The following is a 27,583-nucleotide window of genomic DNA, read 5'->3' as shown; positions in this document are numbered from 1 at the left end:
AGCGCAGGCATAACTATTATCCGCCGGTGGTCGAATTAGATTTTCTTTTCGCCGTCTACAACTGTCATCGGCAGCAGATATTCTTTTGGTCTCAAATGTGTATCTCGCGGCCTTTGTGCGTTACCTCCAGCTATCTCGTTCTGAAGCCGCCTGCAATCAGGTGCTCTCTTCTATGTCAATTAAAGCAGGTTGAGCCTAAGCTGGTCTAAGCGTTTCCGTAGGGTACCTCTGTTACGTCGACCACCTTTCAGCTTACCAATATATATATATACGTTATTTAAGGACACCGAATACACTTTATGATGCTCAGACAAATCTAAGATTGACCGAGAAAATAGTAAAAGATGGATATCCTTATATCTAAATACGAAATTCTTATCCTAGATTGTTGACATTTTTATCCATAAAACACAATGATAAAACGCAACGCTCTGTTTCCTTTATAATTTAATACGCACTATAAGTATATTGCTGTCCCTGCAAAAAAATATATTTTTTTTGTAGACTTTCTTTGTGCGTGGGTGTACCAAAATCGAACATTTATTGTAGCTTAAAAATAATTTAAAGCAAAAAAAAAAAAGAACATTGATTTTTTTTTCTACATGGTTTATTTTTACCCTGTTCAAACGTAGCGTGTGGAAGTATTATCTGATTGCGTCTCAAGAATTCGCTGAGAGAAATCAATTTGAAAGTTAACACCATCGCATACACCTCCAGTCTGTAGACAAGGTAATTATCTACTGCACCATGCCTCCACACGTCCCACACACTCCCCCTCACACACTTCAGTCAACTGCTCACCCCCACAAATCACACTCACACTCCCACGCAATCTTTTGATCGTGAGGTGTAGGAGGCGAAAGAAAAAAATGTTTTTGAAAAATTTGAAGATTTGTATCGAGAGGGGAAACAAATTCTACCATTGAAGAAAGGAGAGAGATAAAACAACGAAAAATTGAAATTACTCCCAGCAGACAGCGGCTTTATCTGCATCAGCTTTAGCACAATATATATGTTACGTACAGGTCTCTCAAACAATCTGAAGTACTTTGTGTCTTTAAACTCGAAAGGAAAGTTTTATATAAAACTAGCCGGATATAACCCGTGGAGTGCGGGCTCAGTTTTGGTTTTACTGAAACTACTGGCTTGAATTTAGATCTATGTTAAACATGGAGAATGTCCCCTGCACATTTAGTTTTTATTTTCCCACGAAAATAAAATAGAGAGTGATAATGGATTTACCCTTGCAGCCGACATATTTATATCAAATATACAAGGTTACAAAGCCAGATTGTGTGGAAACACAAACTGAAAATCGGCCCCCGAAGTGGTCCACCCAGGCAGGTAAAAAGACAGGTTTCAATATTATCAGAATGAAATTCTATCAAAGACAAATGACAGAAAAAAATGGAGAAAAAAGGTTTACAGATCTCGTGTGGTGCCCCAGTGGTCCAGCAGACCAAAGGATAGGTGAAAGTGAATGTGAAGTTAAATGTGAACCTGGCCTAACTGATGTCTTATAATGAATGTCTAATTGTTTTGTAAAGGACCAATCTCTTATTCCTCAAAAATAAAACAATTCCATAAAAAAATATTTTATACAATACCGGGGTCTGTTTTCAATGGCTCACTAGATAATAATAAAAACTAATTGTTGTTTTAAATTATGTCAGACTTAAATGTATACTTAATAGATTTTAATACTTAATAGATTTTTTCACTTTTAAAATAATAAAACAAATTTGTGTGTAAATATTATACTTTGTATAACAGAACTTACATAACTTAACAATACAAATATAAAATACAATTTTTGACAAAAAATCCACTACAGTTGCATAAATGTGTTATAAATATGATCAATATTCGCCTCCCTTAATAAAGAGCCTCATGTGTTTGTTACTATTCATAGTGAATAGTTGTAAAAGTTGTGTATTTTTATGAAAAAACTGCTTGCATAAGTGATTAAAAAAATTAGATTTTTCGCTTTCAGAAAAGAAAAAAGTAGCCGTTGCATCAGAACTTTGAATGATCTAAAATATTTGGATGTCGGATTTTCACTATTTTTCTAGTTTACGAGTTCTAAACTGGACGAACGGACGGACGGACAGACGGACGGACAGACAGGCCACACAAAACTAATAGCGTCTTTTCCCCTTTCGGGGGCCGCTAAAAATAATGTGAAAACGGGTTTACCCGATTTGTTACAAAAGTTTCGTTCTTTAATTGAGATACAATTAGATACTTATTTTTTATATCTAGGACCCTCCGATTGTGTCAGGGATATGAAACATACACTACGCCTGGTCTCCTTCATGATCTAAGGAACATTTCTGTCAAGTTTTATCAAGGTTAGTCAAACGGTTTTGATTTTTATCCGGGACATACATACATACATATATACATACATACATACATACATACTCCTTACAATGTGCTTTATATTAAAGAAAATGATAGAAGCAATTTAGAGAAAAACAAGGACATTAGAAGATACAAAATTGGATCCGATAAGAAGGAGGAAGTGGAAAAACGCTTCTCCCCTACTTTCAAAAATTCTACCTCTGGAGACAATTTTAACCTTTTGACATCTCATTGGTTAAAACAATTGTAACAGAAAAAAGAATAGTGTATTGGAAAGAAAATGCTCCATTCACTTTGTTATCCTTAAGTGTCTTATCTTATCTTACAGACGTTACTTCAAAAAAGAAGATGATCACGTCCTACGCGTCATGTATCTAGTCATGCATGTCAAACAATACCTTAAATTTGAAACGTCATTGATTTTCCTGGCTGGCTCAGGCAACCCATTCCATGCTCTAATAGCACTAGGGAAGAAGGAGCATTTGTACACATTTGTCCTAGCATATATTTGTCATACTTATGTGATCGCGAATGAGTAGTCTTATGTGTTGAGGTGTTAAGCTAAATATGTGCTTGCTTATGTAGGTTATATATATATATATATTTATATTAAAATGTTTAGGCTGTATGTGCCTATGAGGCATGTGTATGTGTCACGAATCTAGGCTACGCTTGTTGCTAATGACAACGGAAGTTGTTCCGCGTCATGAACATTGGAGATATCAATAGATTATTCCAGAGAGCTCCATAGCTCAGTGGAGACAACTAAAAATACAAGTTTTATTTTACTTCCATTGTAATGTTGAAATATTTCTAAATCTAAGCATAGATTGAAAGATATTTTAAGGGGAAACAAGAGAATTCGCAGATCAATCTACATTAATGCTTTATTTCAAAAACTGTATTCATTCATTTATTTAAATTGTATCATTATATCTGACAAATTATACATTCCCGGTTACGCGATCTATGGGGCAGATGATGTTAAAGTCATATATTTCTGTGACCCACGGCTAATGAGCAATCATCCTCAATCTTTTAAAACTAATGTCAGGTATCCATAAGAGCTAGGTGGACTCAGAGGTGCCCTAAAGATTCCGAAGTTAGAATCCCTAGTCTTCACCAGGATTCGAGCCTGGGACACTCCGGTTTGGAAGCGAAGCGTTTTACCACTCACCCACCGCGCCTCCATTTCTATTTTGTGCTTTTAAATTACTCCATAACTAAATTGGGTTTGTCTTCTGTGAATTATAATAAAAAGTCAGGGTAACTAATTATACATCTATGATCACAACAAAAGTGATAAACATTTTCACCAGAGAGTAACAAGTGGGAATAAATGACCATGCATCTGTATAGACTTATTCAAAGTGCATTTGTCAAACCAGTGTTTTGTTTGCAATGAATAAGTCTGCGTGCGCGATACACGAGGCTAATAGGAGAGTCCAAAACTATAGCGATATGCTCGTCACAAAAGCTTCCCTCACAAAAAACAACGACTTAGTAATATCTTAAGAATAGAGCCATCAGACTCGAGTATATCGACATTTTGGTCTAATTGTCTGAGCATAGCGTCAAGTCTAGAAGGACTAGATCTAGATCTATATCTCTAATCTCTGCGTCAATACTCAACCAAGAACATAACAGCTCCGTAGTTATCACACCTTGACGGCGTTCTTGAAGCTTGATTGGTCAAGTGTTTAGGATTCAAATCAACTCATCTAGGTTCAAGTCCAGGTTTGAAAAGTTAGGAATCTTGAGGAAGTCTACTGGTTTAAACCCACTTTTTAAAGAAAATGATTATTATCACTTAGAGCATGTAAATGCACTTTAACCATCGATAAACACACCTTAGGGGTACTTCTAGTAGTTCTATTTGGATTAGAATACAAGAAATAATCGAAACTAATTTGACTGCACGAACGTGTGATCAATACATAGAAGTGCTCTAGCTTCCCGAGTGCAATAAGAACATGGGACAGGATGTCTGAACCAGCCACAGGGAAAGCGATGACTTAGCGATTGTAAGTCAGAGAAAATGACATGAAAACAAGAAAAACAACATCAAAAAGGATCTTCTAAAAAAAAAAAGCTTATACTAAGTGTTGTTGTATCAATTAGTTTGGATCAGTCATATAATTAAATGTTTAATAGATCTAGATTCTAGACCAACAAACGTAAATCTGTGTGATTAGAAATATTTTGCCAATTGTTTTTCTTTATCGCCATTTCATGTTTTTATGCAGTTTTAGCTTTCTCAATGCGCTATAACCCTATCACTTATCTGGACCAGTTTGTAACATGGAGTGGGGGAACAGAAAGAGAGATCTGGGTGGAGTATGCTGTAATTGGTCTTTAACAGCATTTGCAAAAAAAAAAGAAAAAAAAAGGGGGTAGGGGAGGGGTAACGACCTGAATTTAAACTGGTGGCTCACGCTTACTCGGGCCGACGTGCTAACCACTCTGCATGTGATGTACACTTGACTATTGAAGATTGTATTTTTATATATTGTTTGTTTCAATTTAGAGCGGCGACCTATAAAGAAGAATAATTCAGCTTATACCACCACCTCTGAGCAGTACAATTTCTTTCGATTCTAACAAATTACCAAACAAATTAATTAATTGAAAATTGTTAATTAACTAATTGGTTAAATTTTTATTGATTCATGTGTTGTCAAACAAATTAAACACGTGAAAAAAATTCAACTTGATCATAGATTGGGGTGTCGGAGAAATAGCCTGAGCAAAATTTTACCAGACAGACAGAGTGAGATGATATAAGCTTTGTAAAAATCCTTTCCTTTTTTTAAGACAACGCTTATCTAAGGCTCCGCACTTACAACTAAATCTCTCAATAACGTAGAAGTTATTTTCCGTTTTCCGTATCAAACAAAATAATTAATTACCAACAATTAATTGACTAATTGGTTAATTAATTCATGTTTTGACGGAATTAGACGAAACGCCCTCAGTAAAGGAGCTGAGCATTGCCATTGACATGCTTGCACATGGGAAAACACCCGGAGGAGATTGCATTCCTGCTGAAGTAATTCAGGCTGGAAAACATGCCCTAATCAAACCACTCCATGAACTGCTAAGCTTGTGCTGGGAACAAGGAATGGTCCCCCAGGAATTGAAAGACTCCAACATTGTTACAATTTATAAAAATAAAGGTGACCGCTCTGATTGTAACAATTACAGAGGCATCTCACTGCTTAGCATAGTCGGAAAGGCTTTTGCTAGAGTATTACTAAAGCGATTACAGATCCTGGCAGATCGTGTTTATCCAGAGTCGCAGTGTGGCTTTAGGGCAGGTAGATCTACAACAGATATGATTTTCTCTCTTCGGCAGCTACAGGAGAAGAGCAGAGAACAAAAGCAGCCCCTCTTCATAGCATTTATTGATTTGACCAAGGCCTTTGACCTTGTTAGCAGAAGCGGTCTGTTTGCTGTACTAGAGAGAATTGGCTGCCCAAATAAGTTAAGAAAACTAGTGTCAGCTTTTCACGAAAATATGCAGGGCACCGTTCAGTTTGAAAGTTCTTCCTCCAGGCCATTCTCCATTAAGAGCGGTGTAAAACAAGGATGTGTACTGGCCCCTACACTATTTGGCATCTTCTTCTCAGTCGTACTATCCAGTGCTTTTAAATCCCTGGAAGACGGAATATACATCCATAGCAGATCCGATGGAAGGCTCTTTAACCTGGCACGTCTTAAAGCCAAAACGAAAAGGCGTCGTATCTTGGTAAGGGAGCTGCTGTTTGCCGATGACGCGGCGCTCGTATCTCACTCACAAGGAGGTCTACAGAAGCTAGTGAACGCCTTAGCAGCTGCTTGTCAAGAGTTTAGCCTTACCATAAGTCTCCCCAAGACCGAAATCCTGGCACAAGACGTCGCAGAAATACCTATAATACAAATTGGGAACCACACCCTTTCATTGGTGCAGGAATTTACCTACTTGGGTTCAACAATTGTCAGTAACCTAGACTTAGACATCGAGCTGACAAAAAGGATAGGAAAAGCTACCACAGCATTGGCAAAACTCTCCAAGCGCGTCTGGGAAATGGTAAATTGACCACAGCGACCAAAATCCTAGTCTACAACGCCTGTGTTGTGAGCACTCTCCTTTATGGCAGTGAAAGCTGGTCAACATACATGTACCAAGAGCACAGATTGAATAGTTTCCACTTGCGCTGCCTGAGACGCATAATGGACATCTCTTGGAGGGACCATGTCTCCAATCAGGAAGTTTTAAGATTGGCCTATATGAACAGCATGTATGCTCTCCTGACACAAAGAAGATTACGCTGGCTCGGACATGTCACCCGCATGCCAGATGGTAGAATCCCGAAAGATATCTTGTATGCTGAGCTTGTGGAAGGAGTCAGACCCAAGGGCCGCCCAAGACTAACATATAGAGATGTCTGCAAGCGAGACATGAGAGCCTCAGGCATCAGCGAAAGTATGTGGGAAAACATAGCCAAAGACCGGAGTGCATGGAGACAGACTGTACGTGCTGGGACAACCCTTGCTGAGAACAAAAGAATTGAAGCGGCTTTAATCAAGAGGGATAAAAAGAAAGCTGCCCTGTCCTCTAGCCTTAAATCAGAGGCATACACATGTACGAATTGTGGCAAAGTTTGCCGTTCTAGAATTGGCTTGATTAGCCACACCAGATTCTGCCCCGTCTCAAGATTAAGCCAAAACCAGTGACTCATTTGGGCGCATCCATTGCCTTTCGAGACAAAAGGAGCCATATATATAGATACAATAAATACTTTCTTTTAAATTTTCAACATAATCTGAAAATGGGTGTGGGGACGAAACCCCTCATAATTACCGTATCTATGAATACAGAAGGATTAATATCCCTTATTGGTATTTGACAAAGTAATAAATTCCCAATAATTAATTGAGTAATGGGTTTAATTATTGTATATTGATTTACGTCTTGTCTATGACGATGAATAATTGTGCAAAGTTTCAGCTTGATCGAGAATGGGACAATACACGAATCAATCCAAAAATTAAGCAATTGGTAAATTATTTAGATCTATTCAATTAATTTTGCCTTATATAGCATACATGGAGCCAAACCCTGTTATGTTCAGATCAATGCTAGTAATATAGTTGTTCTTTCCCTTAGATAAGCTTTGTTTTTCAAAAAAAGTATTTTTTTTTCTATTCCTTGTTATAATTTGTAACGCATGCAAACAATAACATGTAACAGAATTAGTTCTTGAATGTTCCATAGATGCCACGTCCGGAGAATAATTCTTGAAAACTTCGTCAGCATAGAAAGTGTTGATGAGAACTCTTACAATGTATAGTAGTAGTAGTAGTGGTGGTGGCTTCAACATGACGACAATGAACAGGCATTGAACACAAGCTGACAACCTGCTGATCTGATTTCATTAGTGTATTTGTTAGTAGTACGTTAGTCGTTCTGAAAACTTGCCAGATGACAAAAGAGAAAGTTGGTTAGAGGTTGGAAGTTTAGCGTTATCTCGTCACAAATGTATTTCTTTCTTCTTGACTCAATACTCTAGATTTAAGTGCTAATGTTTATGGTTGAATAAATTGATTCTCTTTGTCTTCTTTCTTTCTTGCGAAACTCTTTCTCTCTTTCTCTCTCTCTCTTTCTCTCTCTCTCTCTCTTTCTCTCTCCCTCTCTTTTTCTCGCTTTCACCATTTTTTCTATCTTTCTCTTTCTTTCTCTATTTTTTTTTCATTCTCTCTCTTTCTAATTTTTCTTTTTTCTCTCTATTTTTTATTTCTTATCCATTTATCTCTTTCTTCTCTCTTTCTCTTTTTTTCTCTCTCACTTTTTCACTCTCTTTTTCATTCTCACTCTCCTCTTTTTCTCTTTTTTTTTTCTTTATCTCGTCTATCACTCACTCCACTTGCCCCCTTCTTTTCCCTAAAATAAAAATATGGCTGTGGTAAGAAATGTTTCTATGAATCTCGAAACAAAGTTTTCTTATATAAGTTCACCTCTGCCCTCAAACACGCAAACACAAGCCCTGACAGAAATCACACGCAGATTTAAAGGTCGTTAAACTGGTTTGAACAATTCTTCATTGTGTTCGCTGTTAGGCCAATGTGTCTCGACACTTTATGGAATGTATGCATATAATTTGTTGATACCATTGAATATATCCACATGCTTCACTACTAAAATGCTACAAGAGCATTGAATTTAAAGATTTTAAAAACTATTGGGTAAATACATTATTACGACGCTTCTATAAACTCACTCTGTTTCGTTCTTTTATGTTACTGTATTTCTTGTATGTTTCGATTTTTGCAATCAATTATTTGACCACTTATAGTTATCCAATCGTCAACTAATTTTGCATACAAGTTCAAACTCCATGACAACACATGAATCAATAAAACAAGGTTACAAAGAAAGTTTGTGTGGAAACACAAACTCAGAATCAGCCCCGAAGTAGTCCACCGAGAGTCTTCACCAGGATTGGAACACGGGACTTCCGGTTCCAAGTGCTTTACCCCTCAGCCACAGCATCTCCATATATTTATTTAGCGTACACTTATATTTGTTTAAATAATAATTATTAACCTTATTCATACATTCAAAATTAATAACATGTTACATATAATAAAGAGCAACTAAAAAAGATTTATTCTTCTAAGAAAATTAGATATACCGGCAAGATGAAAAAAAATAATTCTTGACCTACTTTAAGCTACAATTGTGTACAAATGACAAGACTTTCTCCTCGCAAATAAAAATGTATATCTCCATTGTCCTTTGTCTAACAAACTAGACATAGATTTAGCTAGATCTATACCTAGTTTTAGATCTTAATCTAGATTCAAGATCTAAGTCTAGATCTAGATTTTCTAGATTAAAATCTAAGTCTAGATCTAGAAATAGATCTAAGTCTAGAAGTAGAGTGAGATCTAAGTCTATATCTAGATCTAAGTCTAGATCTATATAGATTTAGAACTAGATATAGAATCTTGATATATAATCTACTATGTCTAGACTAGAACTTGTAAGAATTTACGTTTAATCTGAAAATTAGTAGACCTAGGCCAATGTTATGATCAAGAATAGTAGGTCCTTTGTTACCGGGTAATGGTGTACTATGCTGTCCGTATCCGATTCATTTCTTAATGTGATACTATTGGTTACATAATAAATAAATCTGCAAACCCTAAGAACAGAGCGATGACACTGAATCCTCGTTATAGTGAGATACCATTTTCACCATCTGTTCGTTATTCAAATATGCGGGGCTTCTGTTACTTGTTCTAGATAAAGAACTAGTATCATCACTAAACTATAATATGATTAAATTTTGTTTAGACTACTACTACATTCGTAATATATATATATATATATATATTTGGGACGAATCTCACTATCCAGGCTCTCTGCAAACTGCACCATACACCACCAACTTAAAGAACTTGACAACTCAGGGCTCCAAAGTAACGTAACACTTTAATAGTTGAATAAATAACAGCCAATACTGTACAATTGGCAACACGTACACTGTACAAATATCTCTCCGATAACACCGTTCCGCAGTATCAACTCTTGCACTGGCCTCTCCGTCTCGTTCCGGGCTTGCACTTGGTTCAACAGTTCAGGACTGACTTCACACACTAGGCTCGTTGTGTCGGACTCGATCGCAGACCAAGATCAAGACGCCAGCCGTCTCAACTGTACTTGACAGTACTCCGCACTGAACCGTCGTAATGCTCCGTACAGAACCACACCGCTGAACTGTGCTGTAGTCGACCGGACTGTAGTGAACCGGGCTCTGAACCCCTGCCGTGAACCGTCTTGACTGCGACACCTCCGCTCTTATATAGTGTCCCTACTGGCCTTCTCGAACCGGACAGAACGCCGCTCGACGTTTCTAGGTGGTCAGATGACTACAACTCTCGTGACGCTCCTGAGCTCTGTTCACGACGTCGATCCTTCCCGGACCGCCGTCGATCCTTCCCGAACCGCCGTGTTGACACTCGTCTCGGCTGACCGTCGTAACTCGTCACGGTTGACGGCTCGTCTAGCGCTGGCCTGGGGCGATTTGCATCGGCTGACTACACTCACACCACTACCCCCATCTGTGCCACCACCACGTTTATAACAATATATATATATTTATCTGGGCTCTATTTAGTCTTATTGAGACTGTCACGTTTAGGTCCCTATACTGAGGATATGTCAAAACTGCGCGCTATAAAAGTAGTTCATTATTTTTTAAACCTATAACTAAAACGAAGTTCGTATCAAAATTATTTTTTAAAAACATTTGAATCAGTATTGTGTTCAATGAGTTAGTTAATACATTGAAAATATATTTTATAATGATCCATTGACACTTCTACCAATGTGACCATAGATGCAAATGTTTTGTACCAATGCGCGAATCGATGAATGAAGCTTGATTTATTAATGAAGAAGTCCATGACCTTTCTTTAAAAAGTTACTTCCCCTGAAGTTTTCATTGAAAAGTGGTGTAATTTTTTGAAAACTCTGCTTGCATATATAATTTTAAAAATTCGATGGTTCACTTTCGGAAAAGAACAAAGTAGCCGTTGCATCAGAACTTTGAATGATCTAAAATATCATGATGTCCGATTTTCATTTTCTCTATTAGTTTCTGAGATCTAAACGGGATGGACGGACGAACGGATTGACAGACAGGCCACACAAAACTGATAGCGTCTTTTCCCCTTTCGGGGGCCGCAAAAAAAAACAACAACAATGAATTCATCAATAGTTGGTAATTTATTACTTTTGTTTTTATAGAGAAAATGTACCAAGCCAAGGGAAGATAAGCCTTGTGTAGAGAATTAGAAGATTAGAGTTAAAAGATAGCCAGAGCAAAATAAAATAATTAAATGTAAATGTAAAGATGATATCAAAGAAAGGTTTGTAAAAGATTCATTAATTAATTACCATTTTCACAAATGATGTTTACTTCTATAATGAGTAATAGTGTTAATTCGAGAAATGCTTGTTGGTTTCTATTTATAGACGAGGATATGGGGTGATTCTACAGGAATAATTCCCAGACCGTGTTCCGAGGAACCCTACTGTTAGGCGAGGCCTGAAAAGGAGCTCCACGAACTACTGGAAGAATTAACTAGGAGTCCATCACGAGAATTAACTAGGAGTCCATCACGAGAATTAACTAGGAGTCCATCACGAGAATTAACTAGGAGTCCATCACGAGAATTAACTAGGAGTCCATCACGAGAATTAACTAGGAGTCCATCACGAGAATTAACTAGGAGTCCATCACGAGAATTAACTAGGAGTCCATCACGAGAATTAACTAGGAGTCCATCACGAGAATTAACTAGGAGTCCATCACGAGAATTAACCTCCCTAAAAAATAAGTAAAGTGTTCCGCTAAATACTCAGAATGTGCGAAGTGTTCCGTTGAGGAAAAAGTTTGGGAAACACTGATCTAAAGTGTTATACACATACACATACAAATTGTTGCCTTGCGAACTGGCTGCGAACAGAGCGATGACATTAAATCCTCGTAATGATAAGATACCATTTTCACTATCTGTTCGTTATTCAAATATGCGGGGCTTCTGTTACTTGTTCTAGATCAAGAACGTGTCATCACTAAACTATAACACTAAAGATCTTCAACTGGTAACACTAGGTAAAAAAAACACGTTTTCATCGGCGTAGTCAATCTATTAATAGAGTTAAAATGGGGGGGGGGAAGAAATAGATTGGTATGAGGAAGCACATGTCTATCATTACTACCATATAGAGAGAAATGTACTAATTAGTTAATATTAAGCAATTATTATGTTGTCAAATGTCTATATTCTACTTGTTGTCAAATGTTTCTTCGATTGATTCTTATTGACAAAACACAAGAAAGAGAAAAATCTATATTTGCTATATGTCACGTACACCATGCCGTGGTATTGGTGTCATTTTAAATCAGGCTGAGCTTTTCATATACATTCATTTACAGCAGCATTTTTCAGACTGTGTGGTTGGGGGGGGGGGTTTCTGACAAGAAAAGGAAAGGGGGGGGGGACGAAGCTGGTCAATTAATTTTTGAAGGGGAAAAATAGTTTCTTTTTTTTATTATAGTTATCAGACTCTATTCAATGATAACCAAATCGAATAAAATTATTATTAAAATGTTTCAAAAGTGAAAATAGTTTAAGGACCTATTGAGTGTAGGCCTTTTACATTGACTTCAAAATGTCTACTCTTAATTGATTTTTCTAGAATTTTTTGTGTCAGAATGGTCGAAATTCTTTGGTACAATTGTACCTAGCTCTGTTGGCGACGTTTTTTACCTTTACCTTTACGTAAAAATCTATGGCCATATTACAAGATCCCCAGGGCTCGCAAAGACCTTCCTTCAGGACCAGGAAAAAGAAGAAGAGGCAGACAGAGAAAGCGATGGGAAGACAATATAATAATGGCCATTGAATGAGGTTCTAACTAAGGCAAAAGACAAAGAGGAATGGAGAAAGACGGTCGACGAATCTTGCATGGTGCCCCAACGGTCCAACGGACTAAAGGGAAAGGTAAAGGCAAATGCTGACTACGTTAATGTGACAAAAAAATATTTGAGGCAAGATGTCTTACTTATCACGATAAGACATCTTATTTAATATGACAAGACATATTATTTAACACGACAAGACGTTTTACTTAACACGACAAGAAGTCTTAAAATTAATAAATATATGGGGTCATGAAGGATGAAGCAGGAATCTGTGGTAATCAGGAAGAATTATCAACCAATCTTCAATACAGCTGTCAATGTAAGGCAGTGTGAAATACTTACTTTTTACAGGGAACTTGTATTAAAAAATTGTAATAGCAGCACGAACTCTCCCCAGTAAGGTTTCCATCTAACGCAAAATATGAGTGCGCTGGTGTGCAAGACATACACACACACACAGAGGGGGGACAGGCAGATAGACAGAGGGAGACAGAAAGACATTGATGTTAGTGGTACCCCCCATCCAGACGATGCTTTCTGCTACCCCTCCCCCATAATCTTGTAACTGAATGATATTACTTTAAGTTTTAAATAAATGAAGGACACTTTATCTAATCCTTGGTAGTCTTCTCACACAAGTAAATTTATGGTAAGTGTGCGGAGTAAAAAATCGTTTTTATCTTTATAAACAATTCACTTCTGAAAGAAATTGTTCGTCCTTTCTGACTGAACCTCTACATTTCGTTATGGAGTGTATACAACTTAAATATAAATGTATTTATTTTCTGCGATTCTTTACTAAGCAACGTTCTAACGCGTGTTTAGCAAGAGAATCAGTTTTAAGACAATCAGAAAGAGAGATGACAAATCATCGGAGTTGGCAGCTCCCGTGTGTCTTCTTGTATAATGTTGTATAATGAACGGTTTGTAAAAAAAAAAAAAAGTCTGTGTTGACAGCACGGATTAGCATCGTCTTGGAGAGATGGAATATTAATAAACCGATGCTTGGCATAATTGAGTTCATTGGGAAAACAGAATCAATAAACAATATCCGAGACTTAGTACACGCGACGCATGCCGGGAAGAGAAGTTGACTTGGGGTTTTGTCCAACGATGATACAATCTAATAGCTTCAGACAGGGAGTTCTTTGTTGGTGACAATGTTCAAGACAGTAGATATAGAGAGTCAGTACATGATTTCAGTCTGGGAATGATACTGGAATAACAGAAAAATACATAACTAGATTGACACATGGATACGCGTAGGACGTAATTATCTTCTTCTTTGAAGGAACGTCAGTAATGTAAAAGATAAGAAGATATATTTTAAAAAAAATACTTACATATTTTTTTATGAATATTGCCCGGCTGATAAATACTATCATCTTAATAGCTTATAAAACAAGCAGATACAACTTCCTGAATCCTAATGCGACAAACAAAAATAATATTTTTTTGGGGTCCTATTCTGAATCATTAAGAGCAGTAAGGACATGGCTGTGTGGTATGCACGTCGTCACGAAGGTCCCATAATCTCCGACATCCCGTGCCGTCCTTCAGTAGATTCGGGCCTGGATGTAACAATCTCTATTTCTGAAAAGGAACTTCCAAAGCTAGTAAAACCTACTTTAAAAAGAAAAAGAGTAACAGCTAGTCAATCGGCGTCTTAGCATAGGCCGCTATTTTGTTGAGCCGGCCTTGGGCCACTGTAACCTATGCGACCGCAGTGGGCCCGCACTTTCATAAGACCCGCACTTTCATAGGGCCCGCGCTAATTCTAGGTGTATACATTATTAAATTAAACCATTTATAACTTGTAACAGATTTCCCGCGGCCTCCCGTCAATTTACCAGGAGCTCCTGGAAATCTCCTTGAAATTGCAAAATATACGAAAAAGTCATGGAAATATTCGAAAATTATTAAAATCTTTAGAAAACTCATACACATCTCCTGAAATATAGGCCTATACACAAAAATTGTCATTTTGAGGTGTCATTCAATATAGAAACCCCCCCCCGCCCCCAATTTTACGCGCGATAAAAAAAAACGGCATTATCTGTAATTTTGGAATGTGGTGAAAGAAGCTTGTCGCGCCTTAAACTAATGAAGAATTACTTGAGGTCAACAATTCTCGTAGATAGATTGAAACATTTGGTAATTCTTGCTATTGAGCATGATCTATGTGGAAATTTGAATTTTTATCATATATGGTATGACTTCGCTATACGTAAGGCTCGTAAAGTAATTCTGTAGGTAGTAAAAAATGAATAAAATGCAAAGACGAATATATTTTCTAATACAAACTCTTCATTTTCACTTAATATCCGTATCCCTACCCAAACTTAGCCCTGCGAAATCTGTTTTGAATATGGCCTCACAATGGTTAAGTCCGGACCTGCTAGTTAGTGACGGGTGAATACAGAGTAGATTACTTGTTCTCCCCCCCCCCTCTTTTTTTAGCCGCTAAAACTACCTGGGGTAGAAATATAAAAAGAGTGATCTTTCCATGACTTCTTGGTCACAACGGTTAAGTCCAGCCCTGCTATTTTGTGACGAGTGAATATTACTTGTTCTCCCCCCCCCCTTTTTTTTTTGTTTTGTTGGGTAACTCTAGTCCGACTTGTAGAAATAAAAGAGTGATCGTTCCTAAATTTGTTGTCCAAACTCTTGAGCCATGAAGAAAATTATATATAGATAGATAGATAATAAAGTAAATTTCACCTCGAAAAGATGGCGTCTGAAGCACTAGAAATAAAGTCTTCAGTAGGTGTGGAGTAGAATATTGTTTGTCGTCACAAAATTTTAGATTAAAACATAACACTTTAAAGGCGACTTTTCAAACTCAAAATGCACTTGATATCACAAGAAGATAGTGAACAATATATAAAGTAAATCATCTTACTGTAATAAGATCAGCATCTGGCCTTTAGATACATCTATTTTAGTAGCCTTTAGAAACATCTATTTTAGTATAAACTCCGGGTCTTCGTAAGGCATAACAATTCGATACAAGCTCGTGTTACTTTGAAGGCTTCAAGCCACGATTATTTCTGACTGATCTCTTCTCTTTATTCAATAGATTATTTTCACGTTTCATTTTTTTTTTAAAAAAAAAAAAGCTCCTTAAGTGAATAAGGATTAAAAATAGAAGTAAAGTATTTAAATGGAACAAACGAAAATAGCCGGCATTGAAAAAAAAAGCGTCGATATTATAGTCAAGTGATCGAAGTTATTTCAGCTATTTCAATTCATTGGTAACGAAATGTATGCGACTGTATTCTATAACAAGTGGCGGGATAGTCGATCCACAGAATGAATGCGTATTATATTACACTTGTGCAGTTGTATGTGCAGTTAGAATGCTATAAGCCCTTTAGTGTGTAGGAATTGATAGGCTTCAGTATTTACCCGAATGTTAGGTACAGAAATAGATAGTGGGAATATTATTAGTAGGGAATCAAATACTTGTGGCGTGACGAAGGATTACGCTGCATGGGGCGGTACTTTCAATGCTTTAGGAAGAAGAGTTTACTTTTGTGTTTTCTTTGATAATATAACATTCTGAAGGTCAGTAAAAAATGAGCAAGCTATTAAGAGGACTAATCTACCGTTACCATTCTTTTTTTTTTTTTGCTTTAGATCTCGATTGATAGTCATTATTTGTTGAGTGATTGGATTTTTTGATGTGGTTAGAAAATATAAATATGAAAACATTTATTTTTAAGCTGATTCAATATTCAACAGTTCTCATTACTGGCACGATTCTAGATTATTACCACGAAAAAATAACAATACAAAACTCTAATTTATTTATATACTTATTGGTGAGCTAGAAAGTGTTTGACGTAACAGAGGTGCCCCACGGAAACGCTTTAAAGATTAGCTTAGGCGCCAACTTGCTTTAACTGACAGAAGGGAGCTGCCGAGGACAGACTTACACAGAAAATCTAAATCGACCACCGGCTGACAATGGTTACGCCTGCGCTGGTTGTGGCAAAAAAAGTAGGTCACAGCTTGGGCTGCGTAGCCACGAGAAATACTCATAAATTTTCGGACTTAATTATTATTACTGTTGCGATACATTAATTAACAAACGCATAAAGAGCCGTGAGAGCTATAAAAACCGAATACTCATATTTGCCTAGTTTCACAATTAGTAAAATCAATAGATTTAAGACACTTCAGGACAGAAGACTAAAAGGTGAAATATAAAAAAAAAAAAAAATCATATTGAGTGACATTGCATCAATATTTTTGACTCAATCATGTAATTTATACTTTTAATATCTATTCGAGACTAACAATAATAAATGTATGCGATAAGAAATATTCTATTTTAAAGTTTTTACCGACTGACTTGGCCGGTCTGTCGTTCTGGTAACAGTGTTGTTACTTCCCATTCTCGTATCAAGTTGAAACTTTGTACAATTGTTCATAATTCATTCAACACTGAGCCATCACTTACAAATAAAGATAAAACACAACCTATTGAAATATTTAGAAAGACACAAATATAAGTCCACATTTCTTTTTTCATATGTTAGGACTCATTCGTACTAGTGCTTCTTTTCCCCTAGTGCCATAAGCGAATTAAATGGGTTGCCTGAATCAGACAGGAAAGTCGATGACTTAGCAGAGTTTGTCTCTAATCAACATTCAGGACTACATTGATACATGGGAATGAGTATGACATAATTATATTCTCTTTGGAAGGAATATCTTGAAGTTCATTTTGTTGACCAAAAATTATTTTTCTTGATTCAAAGTCTTTATGAGTATTGCTTTTAAATAGACTTTTAATACAGTTTAGTCCTGATCTTTACACTGAATCAAGCTATATGCTACTTATAACTACAGACCATATTGCTCAGTGTATACGATCATTTTCTCATACTCTCTGTAAGAACTTTTTAAAAATTATTATTTATTGATAATCTTTTAGTTTCTATAGACTTGTTTAAACAGGAATCAATGTTTCGTTTCCTATTATGTAAGAGCAAAGTTCAATCCTACCTAACCTGACACCACATTCTGTTTGTGACCTACGGTGCTACTACTGACATCTCGCGTGACTCGTAAAGTGGTCATCAGACCACCAGTGGCTAGTGCTGTGTCCATCAATCTGGTTCACAGCAGCCTGGCACTTGTAAAATGCATTAACCTCCTGGCCTCTCAGGGCGGCAATAAATGTTGTTCCATGGAACCATGGGGGCAGGGTTAAATTGGTTTTTGAAATCTGGCGCTCGTATTGGGTTCAGCTCAAGTGACTTTTTTAAATTTTTATTTTCTTTTTTTGCAACAGTAGAATTTTCTTTTCCCATCTTTGTGACGCATAAAGTCACGTGACTACAGACTGAGGCAGCATTACGCTTTAGATGGAGAAGTATGTGACTATATCTAATTCCATCTTATAGACTAAAAAAAGAAAGGGGGCTAATAGATTGTTCTTTAGATATCTTAAAAGAAGTGATTTGATCCTATATACTTTTGTTTAGTTATCTATACATTCTGTATTAGAAAAATATGAAAGAGTTTGTTGAGTAATTTTGAAAAATCGTTTTTTTTTTTGCAGCCCTGCCATATTACTTCCCTTGAGTCGAAACTCTTCAGTTATAAATAACTATGAAATGATGTCTTTTCGCTACAGGAAAGAAAGAGGGGAAAGGTTTAACATGTATGTAACAACCGGGTTATCCAGCATCTTTTTCTAGTTATCATAGAAGGCTTATCTTGTAGTCCGAAGATTTAGAAGAAGTGCACTATATCATGTGGCCAGGCAGTCCTGGGTGTTGTATACGAAGCAGGTCGTTTTGGCACAGACGTTTTGGCACAGACGTTTTGGCACAGACGTTTTGGCACAGACGTTTTGGCACAGACGTTTTGGCGTTCTGGTTGTTTTGGCACAGTGGTTCTTTTTTAAACACGTCTGATACATTATATATGTTCATTTGATAATGTCTTTAAAAAAGAATGATACATGTCTATGTTGTGTATGTGTGTTTGTATTCGAAAGTATTTTTATGTGAATAGCAAAAGTTCTTTTTGTCCATTAGATTTTGAATATAACTATGTATTTTCATTGTTGTCACGTCAATAAACATCATGATTTGGTGTTGGTTTTGATAGTTCCCAAAAACAAACAAATAAGACATGAATAGAAAGAAGTCGATGATTCTCAGTTGATATTTTAGCGTTTTAAAAAAGCTAAATCGCTTATAATGTGTCCTCTCTGTTGGGTCGTTTATAGTTTGTCCGCCCTACGGGTTGCTTGTTTGACCAAAATTCAACATTTGTAAATAGATTGTATTTCAACACAGACGCGTCTGGCAGAGACAACTACTGAGAAGTGCGAGACGTCTGGTTGCAGTGGCAGACCCAGAGAAATGTTTGGAAAACAGTACACGTCCATGTGAGTAGAACAAGAGAGGAATAGAAGAGACTATGTTAAGCTAACAGAGGAGTGCAATAATAGAGAGATAAGAGAGTCTATGTAGTGCTAACATAGGAGAGCAATAATAGAGAGATAGAAGAGTCTATGTAGTGCTAACATAGGAGTGCAATAATAGAGAGATAAGAGAGTCTATGTAGTGCTAACATAGGAGAGCAATAATAGAGAGATAGAAGAATCTATGTAGTGCTAACATAGGAGTGCAACAATAGAGAGATAAGAGAGTCTGTGTAGTGCTAGCATAGGAGTGCAATAATAGAGAGATAAGAGAGTCTTTGTAGTGCTAACGTAAGAGTACAACAATAGAGAGAAAAAGAGAGTCTGTGTAGTGCTAACATAGGAGTGCAATAATAGAGAGATAAGAGAGTCTATGTAGTGCTAACATAGGAGTGCAATAATAGAGAGATAAGAGAGTCTATGTAGTGCTAACATTCTGTGGCATTTTACGTCTCGTGAGACGATCTTTTCCCTTTGCAACTTCTTGTGTGACTAAAGAGGCCAATCCTTGATACACAGCTGCGATCACAGGTTGGGCATATAAAATCACCAGGCGCCATTGCATTTTCACCCTTCTTTCTGCTTCTGTTGTGTATGACATCTGCAATCTGTGACCCTTCCTTTATGCTCTCTCTCCATGTGGATCTGTCCAGTGCCACCTCTTCCCAGTTGCCAGTGTCGATTTTGAAGAGCTTCATGTCGCGTTTGCATACATCCGTATAACGTAAAAGTGGGCGACCAGCGGCTCTCCTGCCTTCAATTAGATCGCCATACAGGATGTCCTGTGGAAGTCGACCTACTGGCATTCTACGAACGTGGCCAAGCCAGCCAAGGCGTCTGCTGCTGATAACAGAGCGGATGTCCTGGCATCCTGCTCTATGTAGCACTTCCTCATTTGTTATCTTATCTTGCCACCTTATTTTAAAGATCCGCCTTAGGCATCGGAGGTGGAAGACATTCAGCTTTTTTTCCTGCCATGAGTAGGTTGACCATGTTTCACTTCCGTACAGCAAGGTGCTCAACACACAGGTCCGGTAGACTAGGGCTTTAGTACTGCTAGTCAGCAATATGTTGTCCCAGACTCTTTTCTGCAACCTTCTCTACGACTACTGCAGGAGAAATTTAGAGAGAGAGACAGACCCCTTTACATTGTTTTTGTCGATCTGACTAAAGCTTTTGACATGGTCAGCAGAAGTGGCCTTTTCAAACTCCTGAGGAAAATAGGTTGCCCTCCCAAACTACTGAAGTTAATTGAATGTTTTCACGAGGAAACTAAATGTACTGTCAAATTCAATGGAGCCCAATCAGCACCTTTTGAGGTTTGCAGTGGTGTCAAGCAGGGATGTGTGCTCGCACCTACTCTGTTTGGCATATTCTTCTCCTGTCTACTGCATTATGCGTACAGCGACATAAACGAAGGTGTGTTTCTCCATACAAGATCCTCTGGAAAACTATTTAATGTATGTAGTGCTAACATAGGAGTGCAATAATAGAGAGATAAGAGAGTCTATGTAGTGCTAACATAGGAGTGCAATAATAGAGAGATAAGAGAGTCTATGTAGTGCTAACATAGGAGTGCAATAATAGAGAGATAAGAGAGTCTATGTAGTGCTAACGTAGGAGTGCAATAATAGAGAGATAAGAGAGTCTATGTAGTGCTAACATAGGAGTGCAATAATAGAGAGATAAGAGAGTCTATGTAGTGCTAACGTAGGAGTGCAATAATAGAGAGATAAGAGAGTCTATGTAGTGCTAACGTAGGAGTGCAATAATAGAGAGATAAGAGAGTCTATGTAGTGCTAACGTAGGAGTGCCATAATAGAGAGATAAGAGAGTCTATGTAGTGCTAACGTAGGAGTGCAATAATAGAGAGATAAGAGAGTCTATGTAGTGCTAACATAGGAGTGCAATAATAGAGAGATAAGAGAGTCTATGTAGTGCTAACGTAGGAGTGCAATAATAGAGAGATAAGAGAGTCTATGTAGTGCTAACGAAGAGACATGCAACTTGTAGGTGAAGGAGATGAGTATTTCTTAATGTACTTCCTTTCTGAAGAAAACAAAAGACTTCCCGTTGCTTGAAGGGTTCCTTGGGAATACTAGGGCCTTTTCATCCATTCCAAACTGACACTTTTACATGGGAAATGAAACTGCCACCCAATGATCTGTCACACTCAGAAATGAATGCAGAATGCGTTATAACAAGAGACTCCTAATTAATATGAAGTAAATTCAGAAATAGGAAGTCCTGTATCCTTAATAATGAGTATTGTTCAGTGTGATGTCTCTGTGGCCGGAGTGTGTAACTGAGGGTTATAACTACAAAAGTAACTTTTAACCGAATAATAGTGGGGAAAATCAGTGGGTTTTTTTTTTTTTTTTTTTGTATATTTTATTTCTGAAATAACTAGGCAGAACAGTTTAAGAAAAATATACAACTAATTAAAATCAAGTTGTAGACTAGTGTTTATTTATCGATCTGAAGGGTTTCCTCCCATTTGTCTGGTATATAGCGTGTAGTCTTGTCTATCAAACATAGAATCTAGTTAATTGCTTCCCTTGGCGATCTGTTTTTTTTTTCAAATCTATATAATATGTCCCTCATTTAATACTCACTCTTATTAGTTTCTACCTCTTCTAACCCCACAACACATCAACACACACACAGCTTTCTGTCTCTCTGTTTCTCTCTCTCTCTCACTCTCTTAATATATATTTTTAAAAATCTTTCCAGTAAATCCAATTTTTCAATTTGAAACAAGGATGGCTACCTGACCGCGTGAAACAGTCCCGAGTTCAAACCTTGCCAGATTCCTTCCCCTGCTATGCTAGGTTATTATAAGCTTTATTTCTAAACCAGTTCCGAAACTTAGAAAAAAAAACAACAAAGTCGTAATCCTTGGAAAATGATTTGTAATAGTCGAGGGGAGGGGTTAAATATAAAAGGACAAGAAACGCTGTAGACAAGAAAACGTTTGAGCATATATGTGTTTTTCTGTGTCTTGTAAAGTGGGAACAAGCAGTCCCCTTGCTGTTAAGTCCAAGTCCTGTAATCATTCGACATACAGTCTGCATCGGTAACATATTAGAAAGGTCGAGGTTCGGGGCGTTCCAAACACTACATCACTGTATGTTTCTTTTGTTGTTTTCTATTCATGTGTATGTTTCTTTTGTTGTTTTCTAGTCATGTGTATGTTTCTTTTGTTGTTTTCTAGTCATGTGTATGTTTCTTTTGTTGTTTTCTAGTCATGTATATGTTTCTTTTGTTGTTTTCTAGTCATGTGTATGTTTCTTTTGTTGTTTTCTAGTCATGTGTATGTTTCTTTTGTTGTTTTCTAGTCATGTGTATGTTTCTTTTGTTGTTTTCTAGTCATGTGTATGTTTCTTTTGTTGTTTTCTATTCATGTGTATGTTTCTTTTGTTGTTTTCTAGTCATGTGTATGTTTCTTTTGTTGTTTTCTAGTCACGTGTATGTTTCTTTTGTTGTTTTCTATTCATGTGTATGTTTCTTTTGTTGTTTTCTAGTCATGTGTATGTTTCTTTTGTTGTTTTCTATTCATGTGTATGTTTCTTTTGTTGTTTTCTAGTCATGTGTATGTTTCTTTTGTTGTTTTCTATTCATGTGTATGTTTCTTTTGTTGTTTTCTATTCATGTGTATGTTTCTTTTGTTGTTTTCTAGTCATGTGTATGTTTCTTTTGTTGTTTTCTAGTCATGTGTATGTTTCTTTTGTTGTTTTCTAGTCATGTGTATGTTTCTTTTGTTGTTTTCTAGTCATGTGTATGTTTCTTTTGTTGTTTTCTAGTCATGTGTATGTTTCTTTTGTTGTTTTCTAGTCATGTGTATGTTTCTTTTGTTGTTTTCTATTCATGTGTATGTTTCTTTTGTTGTTTTCTAGTCATGTGTATGTTTCTTTTGTTGTTTTCTATTCATGTGTATGTTTCTTTTGTTGTTTTCTATTCATGTGTATGTTTCTTTTGTTGTTTTCTAGTCATGTGTATGTTTCTTTTGTTGTTTTCTAGTCATGTGTATGTTTCTTTTGTTGTTTTCTAGTCATGTGTATGTTTCTTTTGTTGTTTTCTAGTCATGTGTATGTTTCTTTTGTTGTTTTCTAGTCATGTGTATGTTTCTTTTGTTGTTTTCTAGTCATGTGTATGTTTCTTTTGTTGTTTTCTATTCATGTGTATGTTTCTTTTGTTGTTTTCTAGTCATGTGTATGTTTCTTTTCTTGTTTTCTAGTCATGTGTATGTTTCTTTTGTTGTTTTCTATTCATGTGTATGTTTCTTTTGTTGTTTTCTATTCATGTGTATGTTTCTTTTGTTGTTTTCTAGTCATGTGTATGTTTCTTTTGTTGTTTTCTAGTCATGTGTATGTTTCTTTTGTTGTTTTCTATTCATGTGTATGTTTCTTTTGTTGTTTTCTAGTCATGTGTATGTTTCTTTTCTTGTTTTCTAGTCATGTGTATGTTTCTTTTGTTGTTTTCTAGTCATGTGTATGTTTCTTTTGTTGTTTTCTATTCATGTGTATGTTTCTTTTGTTGTTTTCTAGTCATGTGTATGTTTCTTTTGTTGTTTTCTAGTCATGTGTATGTTTCTTTTCTTGTTTTCTATTCATGTGTATGTTTCTTTTGTTGTTTTCTATTCATGTGTATGTTTCTTTTGTTGTTTTCTAGTCATGTGTATGTTTCTTTTGTTGTTTTCTAGTCATGTGTATGTTTCTTTTGTTGTTTTCTAGTCATGTGTATGTTTCTTTTGTTGTTTTCTAGTCATGTGTATGTTTCTTTTGTTGTTTTCTATTCATGTGTATGTTTCTTTTGTTGTTTTCTAGTCATGTGTATGTTTCTTTTGTTGTTTTCTATTCATGTGTATGTTTCTTTTGTTGTTTTCTATTCATGTGTATGTTTCTTTTGTTGTTTTCTATTCATGTGTATGTTTCTTTTCTTGTTTTCTAGTCATGTGTATGTTTCTTTTGTTGTTTTCTAGTCATGTGTATGTTTCTTTTGTTGTTTTCTATTCATGTGTATGTTTCTTTTGTTGTTTTCTAGTTATGTGTATGTTTCTTTTCTTGTTTTCTAGTCATGTGTATGTTCTTTATTGTAGCCCTCTTCACTCTGTTATTTTTAGTTTATTTTAATTTCAATGAATTCCTATGTAACATAAAGTACTACCTCAAACTCGCCTCGTTCCTAGATCTAGTATGTTCAGTAGTGGCGACCAGCTTTTTACAGCCTAAGAGCCAGGATCATTTTCAATATGAATGTCAGAGACAGACCTTGAACAAAATAACTCGAATCCCTAGAACTAATGTCTCTACGGCTTTATTATTAAAGGTGGACATTTGGGGCCGAATAACACAAAGTCATGAACCGGAAATGATGTAAAATACTACCTCTGACTCGTCATCTACGATTTTCTAAATACTGTAAAACATTAAATTTATCAGTAGATTTTCTCTGCGATATAAAGAATTAAAACTAGCTGGTTTTCGCGATGACTTTAGGTAAAGTTCTTCCTCTAGCTCTATAAAAATAAAATTCTAAAATTACTTTTTTTTTTTTACTTTTTTTCTACGAATGCTAAGATTGACTGAGGTCTCAATTATTATTATTAGGCATAGTTTCCACTAAGTTTTAAATGTTGCCTTTTCCATTTTTATAGCAAACAGTAAACGAAGATATGTGGCCACTGCAACTGTCTGCAACTCCAAAACACCATTTTATCCCTCAACAAATTTACTTTGCTATTCAGAGCCGGGCGATCTCTGTAACATTTTAACATCCCTTTTTCAAAATCCCAAACCTCGTTTTTAGCAGCCAAATATGTAATGCCTTAAGTAGCGTAGTGAAATAAATATTGAATTTTTAGTTTAAACTTAAAATGTAATGACTTTGAAGTGTCTATTCATCATGGTGCAGGATCTTGATGAATGTAAAGTTCAATAAATATGTGGAGTATTTGACTGTTTACATTCGTGCATAATGTCCCGGAACTGTGGAACTATCTTACTAGTTTTTCATACTTGTTTTTTTTTTTAAAATGCTTGTTCACAGATGTATAGCAATACTCTTCCGTTGAAAAACATAAAGTCTATCTTCCAATCTTCATTAGAAATATTAGTAATACAGTCACAGGCAATGTCCTTCAGGGGGCTTAACAAATTCTTTCTTGAGATCCCATATTCTTCTTAATACATCGCCCATTCCTAGCCAGCGGATATTATGGGGGTCGGTTGACGAGGGTGTCATGTACCCAGCACAACGACCATTCCTAGCCAGCGGATACTATGGGGGTCGGTTGACGAGGGTGTCATGTACCCAGCACAACGACCATTCCTAGCCAGCGGATACTATGGGGGTCGGTTGACGAGGGTGTCATGTACCCAGCACAACGACCATTCCTAGCCAGCGGATACTATGGGGGTCGGTTGACGAGGGTGTCATGTACCCAGCACAACGACCATTCCTAGCCAGCGGATACTATGGGGGTCGGTTGACGAGGGTGTCATGTACCCAGCACAACGACCATTCCTAGCCAGCGGATACTATGGGGGTCGGTTGAAGGGGGTGACATGTACCCAGCACAACGACCAACCGCTTTTACTTTCCTTACTTATGGAAGTACGATGCATAGGAATCCGTTCGGAAGCCAAGCGCTTGGGCCTAATAGTGTAACTCTTCTAGAACTTATGCTATAGTATTTGTATTTCAAAACTAAAATACTAAATCGTAAATCATAACAATGATCACAACAAGAAAAGGGAATAAATCAATAAGAAGGACAAGAACACATTATTTTGTTGACACCTTTGGAAGTTTAAGACGAAGAAGAATGGGATGAGAGTGATACATCGTCAAGGAATGGATTCAAAATGTATGTCACTTTGGTAAAACAAAGGTTAGCTACCAATCAGATCAATAGAATATTGATCCTTGTTTATGCATGTTGCTGTTGGAACAATTATTTGTATGTGTGTTAAATTTGTAAATATTTTATTAGCTTGCTATACTATCACTGCAATTTTCATTGATAAACTCTAAAACACACGCATACACACATACTAACAGTTTCACATGTACATACACACATACACACAAATATCTTGACAATTCTTAAGAATTTAAGCTATAGTCCAATGTCGGTAAACCAAAAGACAATAAAACAACACAATGTATTGCAAGCATTTGTAATAGTTACCTGTTTACTAGTTCAAGAAGAAATCCCGTACAACGTATCAATTTACGAAACCGAGCACACAAGTCTAAATCAGTCTAAAGAAAGAAAAAAAAACTCTCGATCTTGTATATAATAAAATCCTGTTTTTAATACTTTATAAATGGAAATAAAAAAAGGACGAATAAGTAAACTTTAAGTCCAAAATGGATTTATTTTATATTCGCTTAAATTGAGATTGCATAAACTGCTACACAAGTCTATTAGATCAGTTAAATGATTTTCTTTACGTTTATATATAATATAACGCTAAAACTTAAATGCATAGATGTGAAACAGTGCGTACTAAAACACGAAACTATAATCAATAAAGAAATCGAAACTAACACATCAACGTGATAAACTTCATTGAATAGATCTACATTTTTTGAACAAACAAAAAAGCTGCCACAACGCGCTTGAACTGTTGGATGATGTGAATGTTATCCCTTGGCTTCGGCGGAGATTTATTTGTATGTATCTGGCCGAGCTACTTGTTTTGTTAGTCTCACTTAGTAAATCAAACGCTCGACACCCCCCCTGGTCGCGCTGGCAATACGTCACACGGCAGACGAGCGGCTCCCTACCAGGGTACCACTTACGAGCGAGCCACTGATTTCTAGAACTACGCAACTCAAAACTGATTTGAACTCCAGCTCGTGTTTTTTGTGTGTGTTTCCCCTTGTGTACTAGAATGTTCTGTCTATTTCCTTACTTCTATCTATCGACCTTAAACCTACTTTTATTTTAATTTTTCATTTTTATGTCTGGAACTCTGTGATATCGTTTGACTAGTTCGTAACGACGATTTTAGTTCGTCTATATTATGAAGAACAGAGTTTGAAAATGCGTTTTTAAAATAGTCGCAACCTGTGCCTCAAGTTAACCTTAAAGAAGAACGAATGGAAGACTTGTAGAAACATATATCAGTGGTTCTCAAAACGAAGACTAGATAGATAGATAGATAGATAGATAGATAGATAGATAGATAGATAGATAGATAGATAGATAGATAGATAGATAGATAGATAGATAGATAGAGATAGATACAGGCTGAGTCCACACCATACATTTAAGGTGGTTGGTCAG

The 27,583-nt window shown here is 36.4% G+C and overlaps 1 protein-coding gene across 2 annotated transcripts in view; it reads right to left on the bottom strand.

Moving 5' to 3' along the window:
* The window catches only part of LOC106057406 (neprilysin-1-like), an 85,532-nt gene extending 58,508 nt beyond the window's left edge, over positions 1–27,024 (bottom strand). Inside the window, exons 1-2 of one of the 2 annotated variants that reach the window (XM_056008560.1) lie at positions 26,843–27,024; positions 26,480–26,553 (exon numbers count right to left, since the gene is read on the bottom strand). The gene's annotated coding sequence lies outside the window, so the exon portion shown is untranslated. Of the gene's footprint in view, positions 1–15,744; positions 15,923–26,479; positions 26,554–26,842 lie in introns of those variants that run through there. The other variant, XM_056008559.1, reaches the window with a different exon arrangement.
* Positions 27,025–27,583: the final 559 nt, after the last annotated feature.

Source organism: Biomphalaria glabrata, chromosome 13 (assembly GCF_947242115.1).
Source record: "Biomphalaria glabrata chromosome 13, xgBioGlab47.1, whole genome shotgun sequence".
In the NCBI taxonomy this organism is placed as follows: Eukaryota; Metazoa; Mollusca; class Gastropoda; family Planorbidae; genus Biomphalaria; species Biomphalaria glabrata.
This window is presented reverse-complemented; position numbering and strand designations above follow the sequence as displayed.